This window comes from Cricetulus griseus, chromosome 5, assembly GCF_003668045.3.
Source record: "Cricetulus griseus strain 17A/GY chromosome 5, alternate assembly CriGri-PICRH-1.0, whole genome shotgun sequence".
Classification (NCBI taxonomy): Eukaryota; Metazoa; Chordata; class Mammalia; order Rodentia; family Cricetidae; genus Cricetulus; species Cricetulus griseus.
The window spans coordinates 141,398,070-141,409,909 of record NC_048598.1 but is presented as its reverse complement, the minus strand read 5'-3'; the positions used below and the strand labels follow the sequence as shown (position 1 = coordinate 141,409,909).

Below are 11,840 nucleotides of genomic sequence, written 5' to 3'. Positions count from 1 at the left end.
TAAACAATCAGGGAACTACAGATGCAAGCATAACCAAGAGAATATAAGAGATGTAAGAAAGAATCTCAGGTGTTGAAGATAAAATAGAAGAAACAGATTCATTGACCAAAGAAAATCTTAAATCCAACAAATCCTTAACACAAATTAACCAGGAACTATGGGACAATGTGAAAAGAATAAATCTAAGAATAATAGCCATAGATAAAGAACAAGTCCAGCTCAAAGGTGCCAAAAACATACTCAACAAAATCATAGAAGAAAACTTTCCCAATCTGAAGGAAGACATTACTGTAAAAGTACAAGATGCTTTCCAAACACCAAATAGACTGGACCAAAAAAAAAAAAAAGTCCCATGGCCAAATAATAATCAAAACACCAAACATACAGAGTAAAGAAATAATATTAAGAGCAGTGAGAAAAAAGGCCAAGTAACACCTAGAAGAATTCTTCGAGTCACTTACATAAACTATCATATCATCTACAAATAGTGACACTTTGAATTCTTCCTTTCCAATTTGCATCCCCTTGATCTCCATTTGTTGCCTTATTGCTCTAGCAAGAAATTCAAGTATAATAATGAAGAGATATAGAGAGTAAACTACCCTGTCTTGTTCCTCATTTTAGATGAATTTTAGTTTCTCTCCATTTATTTTGATGTTGGCTGTAGGTTTTCTGTATATTGCCTTTATTATGTTTATGTATGTCACTGTTATACACAAACTCTCCAAGAACTTTATCATAAAGGGTGTTGAATTTTTTTGAAGACTTATACAGCATCTAGTGAGATGATCATTGGGTTTTTTTTTTTTAGATTGTTTATGTGGTGGATTACATTAATAGATTTTTTTTTAATGTTGAACCATCCTTGTATCCCTGGGATGAAGCCTACATGATCATGGTGGATGATTTTCTAATGTGTTCTTGGATTCCATTTGCCAGTATTTTATTGAGTATTTTTGCATCTATGATCATGAGGGAGACTGATCTGTCATTCTCTAACTTAATTGTGTCTTTGTGTGGTTTGGGTACCAAGGTAATGGTAGCTTAGTAAAAAGAGTTTGGTAATGACCATTCTACTTCTATTGTGTGGAACAATTTCACGAGTATTGGTATTAGCTCTTCTTTGAATTTGTGGAAGAATTCTGCCCTAAAACAATCTGGTCCTGGGAGTTTTTATTGTTTGGGAGACTTTTGATGGCGGATTCTATTTCATTAGGGGTATAGTTCTATTTAAGTTGCCTATCTTCTTGGTTTAATTTTGGTAAGTGGTATCTATTCAGAAAATTGTCCATTTTCCTTAAATTTTCCAATTTTGTGAAGTATTGGTTTTCAAAGTATGACCTGATGATTCTCTGGATTTCCCCAGTGTCTGTTGCTTTGTATACCTTTTCATTTTTGATTTTATTAATTTGCATGTTAACTCTCTATTGTTTGGTAAATTTGGATAAAGGCTTGTCTATCATGTTCACTTTTTGAAAGAACCAACTCTTATTTCATTAATTCTTTTATTGTTTTCTTTGTTTCTACTTTATTGATTTCAGTTAGTTCTCAATTTAATTATTTCTTGACATCTCTTCAGCAAGGTGGCAGGAATCAACATTAACTAAAAATTCAGTAATTGTACTACATATAGACAACATAGGGGCTGAGAAAGAAATCAGAGAAACATTACCCTTTACAATAGCCACAAACAACATACAGTATCTTGGGATAACTCTAACCAAATAGGTGAAAGACCTGTAGGACAAGAACTTTGAGTCATTAAAGAAAGAAATTAAAGTAAAAAAAACAGAAAATGGAAAGATCTTCCATCCTCTTGGATAGGCAGGATCAACATAGTAAAAATGATAACCTTGCCAAAAGCAATCTACAGATTCACTGCAATTCATATCAAAATCACAGCACAATTATTCACATACCTTGAAACTACAATACTCAGCTTTATATGGAAAAAATTAAAGACTGAGAATAGTCCAAACAACCCTGAACAATAAAGGAACTTCAGGAGGCATAATCATCCTTGACTTCAAGCTGTACTATAGAGCTAGAATAATGAAAACAGCTATGAACAACTGATCTTTGACAAAGCACCTGCCTACAATCCACACCTCCAGAGAAGCAAGGAAGCAAGGAGGACTGCAAGAGATGCATACACTGTCCCCCAGTGAAGTTGGAAAGACAAGAGCCTCTGAACAAAGTTATACAATGGGAAAAAGAAAGCGTCTTCAACAAATGGTGGTAGCATAACTGGATGTGGATAAGTAGACAATTGCAAATAGAACAGTATCTATCACCATGCACAAAACTTAAGTCCAAATGTACCAAAGGCCTCCATATTAATCCAGCCACACTGAATCTCTTAGAAGAGAAAGTAGGGGTGACCATGGAATGAACTGGAACAGGAGACTACTTACTGAACATAATGCTAGTAGCACAGACTGTGAGATTGACAATTAATAAGTGGGATATCCTGAAACTGAGAAGCTTCTGCAAGGCAAAAGAGATAGTCAACAGGACTAAACATCAAACTACAGAATGGGAAAAGATAGTCACCAAGGCCACATCTGACAGAGGGCTTTTCTCCGAAATATACAAAGAACTCAAGCAACTAGCCACCAAAATACCACCTAATCCAATTAAAATTGGGGTACAGAACTAAACAGAGAATTCTCAATAGAGAAATCTAAAATGGCTGAAAGACACTTGAGAAATTGCTCAACATCCTTAGCCATCAGGGAATCACAAATCAAAACAATTCTGTGTTACCAACTTTCACCTGTTAGAACGGCTAAAATCAAAAACACCAAAGACAGTTCATGCTTAAGAGGATGTGGAGAAAGGGGAAAGCTTCTCCATTCCTGGTGGGAGTGCAAACTTGTGCAGCCACTTTGCAAAACACTGTGGTGGTTTCTCCGAAAAATGGGATTCAGTCTACCTCAAGATCTAGCAGTCCCACTCTTAGGCATATACCCATAGGATGCACATTCATATTACAAGTATATCTGTTCAAATATTTTCATAGCAGCACTATTTGTAATAGTCAGAACATGGAAGCATCCTAGATGACCCTCAACCAAAGAATGGATACAGAAAAGCTGGTACATTTACCCAATGGAGGAAAAAACAATAGAATATTCAAATTTGCATGCAAATGGATGGAGCTAGAAGAAACCATCCTGAGTGATGTAACCCAGTCACAGAAAGACAAACTCACTCATGTTTGGAGTGAGACATAGAGCAAGGTATTACCTGCCTACAATCCACACCTCCAGAGAAGCAAGGAAGCGAGGAGGACTGCAAGAGAGGCATATACTGTCCCCCAGTGAAGTTGGAAAGACAAGAACCTCTGAACAAATTGGGAGCATCATGGGAGGGAGGTAGGAGAAAGAGGGGGGAATGGAACATGAGGGATCAGGAAGATTGAATGGGGAGAAGAATAAAGGAGAACAAGAAAGGAGACACATCAATAAAGGGAGCCACTATTTATAGGTTTAAAGAGAAATCATGCACTAAGTAATTGTACAGAGATCCACAGGATGACCTCAATGATGAACCTAAGCAACAGTGGAGAGGTTACTTTAAATGCCTTTCCCCTATAATGAGAATGATGACTACCTTAAATGTAATCTTAGAACCTTCATCCAGTAGTTTATGGAAGCAGATTCAGAGATCCACAGCTAAGCACCTAGCCCAACTACTGTAATCCAGCTGCAGAGAGGGAGGAGTGACCAACATAGGGGTCAAGACCATGATGAGAAAACCTGCAGAAATAGCTGCCTTGAGAAAGTGGGAAATCATGGACCACAGTCTGACAGCTGGGGAACCAAGATGGAACCAATGCATGCCCCTTGAATGTGGGTGTCATCTAGGAGCACTGGGATGTGTATGGGGCCTCTGGCAGTGGAACCAGGGTGTATCCGTAATGCATGAATGGACTTCAGGAGCCCATTTCCCATGGAGGTATACTCTCTTAGCCCAGATACACAGGAGAGGACCTAGGCCCTGCCCCTAATGACTTGACAGATTTTGATGATTCCTCATAGAATGCCTCACCCTCCCTAGGGAATGGATGCAGGATAGATTGTGGGGTGTCTGGTGGGTGGCATGTGAGGGAGAGGGAACTAGAATTGATATGTAAAATAATATCACTTATAATTTAAATAAAATGTATTAAAATGTGCTAATTCTTAATGCCATGCACATTAGTTCATATTTGTTATCCTTGTAGAAAGTGTGAGGTCAGCCTGCATTACACAGTGAGACACAAAGAAGGAAAGAAAGTTAATTCTGTAATTTTTAGGTGACAAGTACACCAGAGAAATTCAGGTTGTTCTTATTTATTCAGTTATTGAATATCATTAATGTTTAAATAAAAACCCTAACAAACAGTGACTATTTTAGCTGTTTTAAACACAGAGGGTGTATAATTTTAACTTGTGCAGGAAATGGCAGAAGTACGGTTTGGACACAAAAGATTAAGAGTGTGTTATCTACCAAGATGGAATTTTAAAACATAAAAAATTAAAATTTAAAACTCAGCTTCATATAGTACTTATTAAAAGCATTGGCTCATGCATTTGATATCAACTTTAAAGCCAATTAAGTTATATGAACCCAATTATCTGTTTTCCTTGGTGACTCAAAGATCAATGTTCCATTCATAGAACATTAAGAGTAATTGTTTTACACATATTCTTCACTAACTGTGTTGGTAACTGAAGCATGTGAGAATTTTACTACTGGGAGTTTTAAGAGAAATGAGAAAATGACATATACAAGGAACTAGTTGGAAGGAAACTTCATGCAAATTGTAGTTTTGTTCTTATATAATTTTTTCCCACAAGACTATACATATGATATGTGATAACAACTTTGGAAATTCCCAAAGCATAATTTTAAAAGTAATTAATATTATTATATTCTAAATAAATAATTTACTAAAAACCTTGTTAATTGTATTAAATTAAATAGTTTTTGTATTAAAACTATTGAAAGACTTATTTTATATTTAATTGAATGTGTGGGGTGAGGGGGTCTGGGTGTATGTGAAAAATGGAAAGTGACCTAAATTCTCCTGTAGCTGGAATACAAGCAGTTATGAGCACCCAACCACAAGATTTGGGTGTTGGAAACTAAACAATTCCTTTGCAAGAACAGCAAGCAAGTTCCTGTAACCTTAAATCTTTCTCTCTATTCTCAACTCAAAGATTGTAAAGAAAATTTGTATTCTCAAATATTTCTCTGTCTATTTAAGCTTTGATGGTGTTCATTTGTAGAAGGATGTTCCAAATCAATCTGTGAATCTATGATCTCTTCGTCTGCTTCAGAGCACAATGCTTTTCTTCTTGAATTAAATTCTGATAAATATCATCAGGCAAAATTATTTAAGAATTATATATCTTTTAAGAATATGCTACATGTTGCATTTCAATATTACAGGGTTAGTTTTTCTAATGCTCATAAAAGAACTACATGGAATATTGAAATAATATAGTATAGGCCTCATACAATGAAAAACATGTGTTTGTAAATATGAGTAATTTCTGCAAGTTTAGACTTGTTTCAATTTGAAAAAGGAAGATTATTGTTTTATTTAATTTCAACCTTCTATTTCTTCATTCTCAAATTTGTACTCATTATATAAATCTATATACAAATATGATAATCACTTGAAATATTTACCGGTATTAAAAAGTACAAGAAACTACAGTCTTCTCAAATACCGTGTATGAGTCAATCAATATTCAACAAATAGAAAGTATCTTTCCATTAATAAACAAATGCTATGTGTTTTAAATTTCTAAATAGAAATGTAGCCTTTTAATAAATTGTTTGATCTGAGAACTTCTTCAGAGTAAAATCTGTTAATTTCACAACTTAAAAAAGTCTTACATATACAGAAAAAAAAAACACAAGTTCACAAAGAAAACCATTATAGAAATACCAGTTAGTTTGCTAAATTTGAATCTTCTCTATTCATATCAATTTCCTATTTATTAATGATGACAATAAGTTATTAAATAAAAGTATTATTTGTGAAGATTTTTTTCTCACTGTAGAGCCACTAATCTTCTCTATATCTCTCACATCAGAACATTATATTCAATATTTGTTTCATTTGAAATATAATGATACCAAAAGGTGGATATTAACAATATAAGGATTAAAGCAATGGACCAAAGCACCATATACTTAATTATGAATTTCATTTGGGCCACTGGATTCAAGTTGCAAGTATTTAAGTACTTTTAAAACATAATACTATTTAAGGTGTTTAATGTGGATATTAACAATATAAGGATTAAAGCAATGGACCAAAGCACCATATTCTTGATTATGAATTTCATTTGGGCCACTGGATTCAAGTTGCAATTATTTAAGTACCTTTAAAACATAATACTATTTAAGGTGTTTAATATTTACCAATACTTTTCTATTACTGACAGGTGATTTTTGTATAAACTACAGACATTTGATTTTCAGTAAATAAAACATGTTAAAAACATGTTCAATAGCAGTGCACCACAAAAATTTCTAAAAGGCAAAATTATTTCCCTTATGTGAATATCCTGCTTCTGTGTAATGCACATTCTTTGTAATATTGTGAATATGATAATGGACTCAAGTTCACTACTTGTGCTTGCATGGGATGGTTTTGAGCCACCTTCAACTTCAGCTACTGGTATGGGACACCCTCTTCAGACACACAAGTGTAGCCTTACATACATGTCCATACACAAACCCAAAAATAAATAAAATTTAAAACTACTTAAGCTAGGAGGTGATGGCACATGCCTTTTATCCCAGAAAATTGGGAGACAGAGGCAAGCAAATCTTTGTGAATTCAGAACCAACCTGGTCCCAAGAGCTAGTTCCAGAAGAAACTCCAAAGCTACACAGGGAAACCCTGTTTCAAATAATAATAATAATAATAATAATAATAATAATAATAATAATAATAATCAATAGTTATTATTTAAAGAGATAATGAGTATGTTGTGATTTTTAACTCATATTCTGTAAGAGAAAAATTGTCATAAAATTAAGTAGTTACTTGGATGTAAAATAAATTATGAATGAATTATATTTGGACCATAGTTAATGATTATTTTAATGATATCTATGGGTGATCATGGGTTTATGTGCACAAAAATAAAATAATGTAAAACATAAAATGAAAAGGACATATATCTATGGAAAAGTTAGTTTTATCCAAATATGTTTCACATATCCACAAGAAAATAGAACTCCAATCATGACTAAGAAGAATTCAGTTAACACACTGAAGCATATTCCTATGCACCATTCTTTGCTGCAAACAGCTTCTCAGTTGTTCCTTTATATTCAGGTTTTATATTTTCAATGGATTCAGCTTCAGATTTATCTTTGCTATGGGTTATAAATAGAAGTGTTTTAATGTTATATTCCTTCTTGCTCAAGTCAACTCTCTCCTATTACTCTGGTACACATGGAAGAGATCTTCTGTATGTGGGTAGACACTTAACCCACTTAGAAGACTCAAGTAAAAATAAAAGTGAAGTGATATTATTCATTATATAAATATGTTCTTCACAACATCCTGGCTTTTCAGTAACTTGCATATTCTAGAAATAGTCTTCATTTAGCCAACAGTTTTCTGTATTTATGTAAATAAATAGAATAAGTTTTCTGAACTGTGTTGATAAATGAAGAAGAAGGCTCCTTGTGGCATATGAAACATTGACATCTGTACACTACAGATGAACTTAAAATTGCTTACTGCATTCACATCTAAAGCAAGCTAAGCCAGAATGTCATATTAAAATGCAAATGTAATTCAATCTGACAGTTCTTTTCTCAACATATTTTGTTAAGTTTTTGTTATTGTCTACTAATATTTTTATCTCTAACTATGCTCTTAACTAACTTTAAAACACCATTTCAATCTTGTATATTGACCTTTTTTATTTTTTTATTTTTGTAATTAATTTTTTTAGTTCAAATTAAGAACAAGCTTGCTTCACATGTCAATCCCTTCTCCCTCCCCTCCCCTAACCCTCCCCCCAAACTCACATCTATGCACCACCCAATCCACCCTCCACTCCCCAGGCAGGGTAGGGCCCTCGATGGGGCTCCCCAAAGTCCACCACATCATCCTGGGCCGGGCCTAGGCCCTCCCCCATGTGTCCAGGCCAATAGTGAATCTCTTCAGGTGTGATGGGCTCTCAAAGTCTCTTCTTACACAAGGGAAAAATACTAATACACTTCCAGGGGCCCCCTAGAGTGCAGAGGCCTGCTCATTGACATCCATGTTCAGGGGTCTGATTCAGTCCTGTGCTGGCCTCCCAGACAGCATTCTGGGGTCCATGTGCTCCCCCATGTCAGGCCAGCTGATTCTGTGGGATTCACCAGCCTGGTACCTACCCTTTTGATCTTCATTATTCCCTCCCTGCAACTAGGTTTCAGAGTTCAGTTCAGTGTATATCTGTGGATGTTTGCCTTCCATCAGCCACTGGAGGAGGGCTCTAGGATAGCATAAAAAGTAGTCATCAGTTTCATTATAGGGGAAGGGAATTTTGGTTATCCTCTCCATTGCCTAGATTGTCATTTTGTGTCATCCTTGAAGATCACTGGAAATCCCCTAGTGCCAGATCTCTCCGTGAACCTACAATGGCTCCCTCTGATATGGTATCTCTCATCCCACTTTCTTCTATCATTCCCCCAACTCAACATTTCTGCTCCTCCATTTCCTCCTCTCCCTTCCTCTGCTCCTCCTCTCATTCTGGAAGCTCCCTGTCCTCTAACATCATGCTCCCAATTAGCTCAGGAGATCCTGCCTCTTCCCATTCTCTGGGGTCCATGCATTTTTCTCTTAGAGTTCTTCTTGTTTCCTAGTTTCTTTGGTGAAGAGGATTGTAGGCTAGTAATTCTTTGCTCTACATCTAAAATTCATATATGAGTGAGTACATACCATGTTTGTCTTTTTGTGACTTGGTTACCTCACTCAGGGTGGTTTCTTCTAGTTCCATACATTTGCCTGGGAATTTCAAGATTCCATTGCTTTTTTTTTTTTTTCTGCTGAGTAGTACTCCTTTCTTCGTACCATTTTCTCTAACCATTCTTCAGTTAAGGGGCATCTAGGTTGCTTCCAGGTTCTGGCTATTACAAACAATGCTGCTATGAACATGGTTGAACATATGTCCTTATTTTATGAACATGCTTTATTTGGGTATATACCCAAGAGAGGAATTGCTGGATCTTGAGGTATACTGATTCTCATTTTTCTGATCAACTGCCATACTGATTTCCAAAGTGGTCTTACAAGTTTGCACCCCCACCAGCAATGGAGGAGTGTTCCTTTTTCTCCACATCCTCTCTAGCATAGATTGTCATTGGTATTTTTGAATTTAGCCATTCTGGCCTATGTAAGATGCTATCTCAGAGTTGTTTTGAGTTACGTTTCTCTAGGACAAGGATTTTGAGCACTTTCTTAAGAGTCTTTCAGCCATTTCAGATTCCTCTCTTGAGAATTCTCTATTTAGTTCTGCACCCCACTTTTTAATATCATTGTGTGGTGTTTCGGTGGCTAGCTTCTTGTGTTCCTTGTATAATTTTTCATTAGCTTTATCATATGTATATTTGGATATGACACTTGTTAAAAGTTTTTTAAAATATAATTTTTTCTATAATTTCCCTAGATTCTGGATATAAGACAATATTCTCATTATCCTCACTTTTGGTTGTGAATATATTCAATTCAGAATGAAAATCTCTTTTCTACACATTCAACACATTGAACCAGAAGAACACACTTCATGATAACTTCATCCTTCATTTTACTAACTCATACTGCATGAAGCATTTATTAACTTTATTTTGTATTTTATACCTTAATTTTCAAAAATATGGATGCTTTTGCCCTTTCAAAGTGAGAACAAATGATTAAAGGTTAGCAAGAACACATGCTCCCAAATAAGGCACTACAAGCCGTTTATAAATAACCATTGTAGAAAATGATGTTTCTTCTTCATTATTGTTGAATGTGAATGCTTTGTGTTCTTTAAAGCTTTAGAATGCAAATCAGGGCACACGGTTTCTTTCTTAAGACTTTTTCACGTTTTATTATGAGAAGATTTTTATGTTAATAATTTATTGGATGGGAGAAAGACCTGAATCTTTAAAATACACATGATGCCTTGAGAAGTTCCTACACTGCACTTATATTCCTTTTCTAATAAATAAGCAAACCATGAAAGTACAAACTCTTGTATCAGAAACCTAAACACTTCTGTTTTAATCTTTTCAACTCTATTTTCTTATTTATTCCATATATTCTTATTATACTTAAAGCTGTTGCTTCTGTGCTATATTTAATTTCTCAAACCTAAAATGATTTGATCTCTCTGTTGTGGCAAGGTCACAGTCAGAGTTTATGTTAAATGCAATTGCTCTGTAAATGAATTGTATTTCATTATTAAAGTAAGTCCATCATTGGACTTACATGTGATCAACATGATACTGCTAAGTCATACTAGTGATACCCTACACCTTACAGGATATTCTTCACATCTCAGTGTTTAATGGTAAACATATCCTCCCACGTGCTCAGATTGAAGCCAATTTCAACTTTCCTTTGCAAACCCTGGGAAGGAAGTGAGGCACTGCTTCTGTTGTTCTCTGATTGTTTTTGTTCTGCCAGGCAAGCCGAAGTTAGGTTGTAAATCTAGATCACCATTTCTTACTTTCACTTATGTTATTTAACTACCGGATATACATATATATGTACACATATTTATGATTTCAATTAGGTTCAGTGAATATTTTTTTTTTTTACTTTTTATTTTCTGCTGAATTTATTCCTGTGCCATAAGTTTTTGTTTCTTCAGTTTCTTCTGGGATATCTTTTTCTTCTGTGCAATCTCCTCTTCTGGCTTTGGAAAATTCTGATCCTTTTCCGTGAGGATCATCTCGATGTGGCAGGAGGAGCTCATGTATGGGTGAATTCTAGACACTTAAGCTCAGTATTACTCTCTGCATTTTTAAGCATGTGCAGCAAAAATTCAGCACTATCTTTTGGCCACCGACCCTGTGTCCAGCCCCACTGTTTGGCCTGGGCGCACCGTGCTGCCAACTTCTCCATTGTATCGCCGGAATGGCACACATTGCTTCTTCAATGTGACATCTTTCAGGTATTTGATGGCTTTTCAGATATGCATACCCTTGATGGCCTGGGCAGTTTCATGGGTATTTTTAAAGTGAACCCAGAGATTTGAACCTCTTGACTTGCATGATTGTGTAGGGTTTTCTGGGTGGGTCCAGAGAGTACGGAACCATCTTCACAGGTTAGTTACCTCAAGTCACTTACAGGAAGAGGAAGTGCAAGGGCTACTGGGAGAAATCATGAGCAGTGAAGTTTATAGTTAAAGGTTTTTTTTGTGGTTTACAAATTGGACACTTAACTTATTTTTACTTATGATTAAAATAGATTAGTAGCATCATTAATATTTTAGCAATTAAACAAGGAACTAAAAGAATAACTTTGATAATAGGTCATATGGGGGTGCCTAGGGAAGGCTAATTACTAGAATTTCCTATGTTTCTGGCCTTCAAAACTAAAAACTTGTTTGATATGAAAAATTTTAAAACTGCTTTATAACAAATTAAAAACATTGTCAGAAATACTTTTATTTGATGCTACAATGCTGCACCTAAAATAAATTTATTGTTTTCATTTATTATGAGGGAGTCTCATTATATTGCTCAGGCTAGCCTAAAATGCTAAATCATGCCTCAGTTTACTTTTTAGTGTAGAGATTGTAGGCCCTGACACCAAATTAAACACAGATTTTTGAAATTTATTA

At 35.1% G+C, this 11,840-nt stretch overlaps 1 pseudogene; it reads right to left on the bottom strand.

Moving 5' to 3' along the window:
• Positions 1-10,832: 10,832 nt before the first annotated feature.
• Positions 10,833-11,313, bottom strand: LOC118238814 (annotated as a pseudogene).
• Positions 11,314-11,840: the final 527 nt, after the last annotated feature.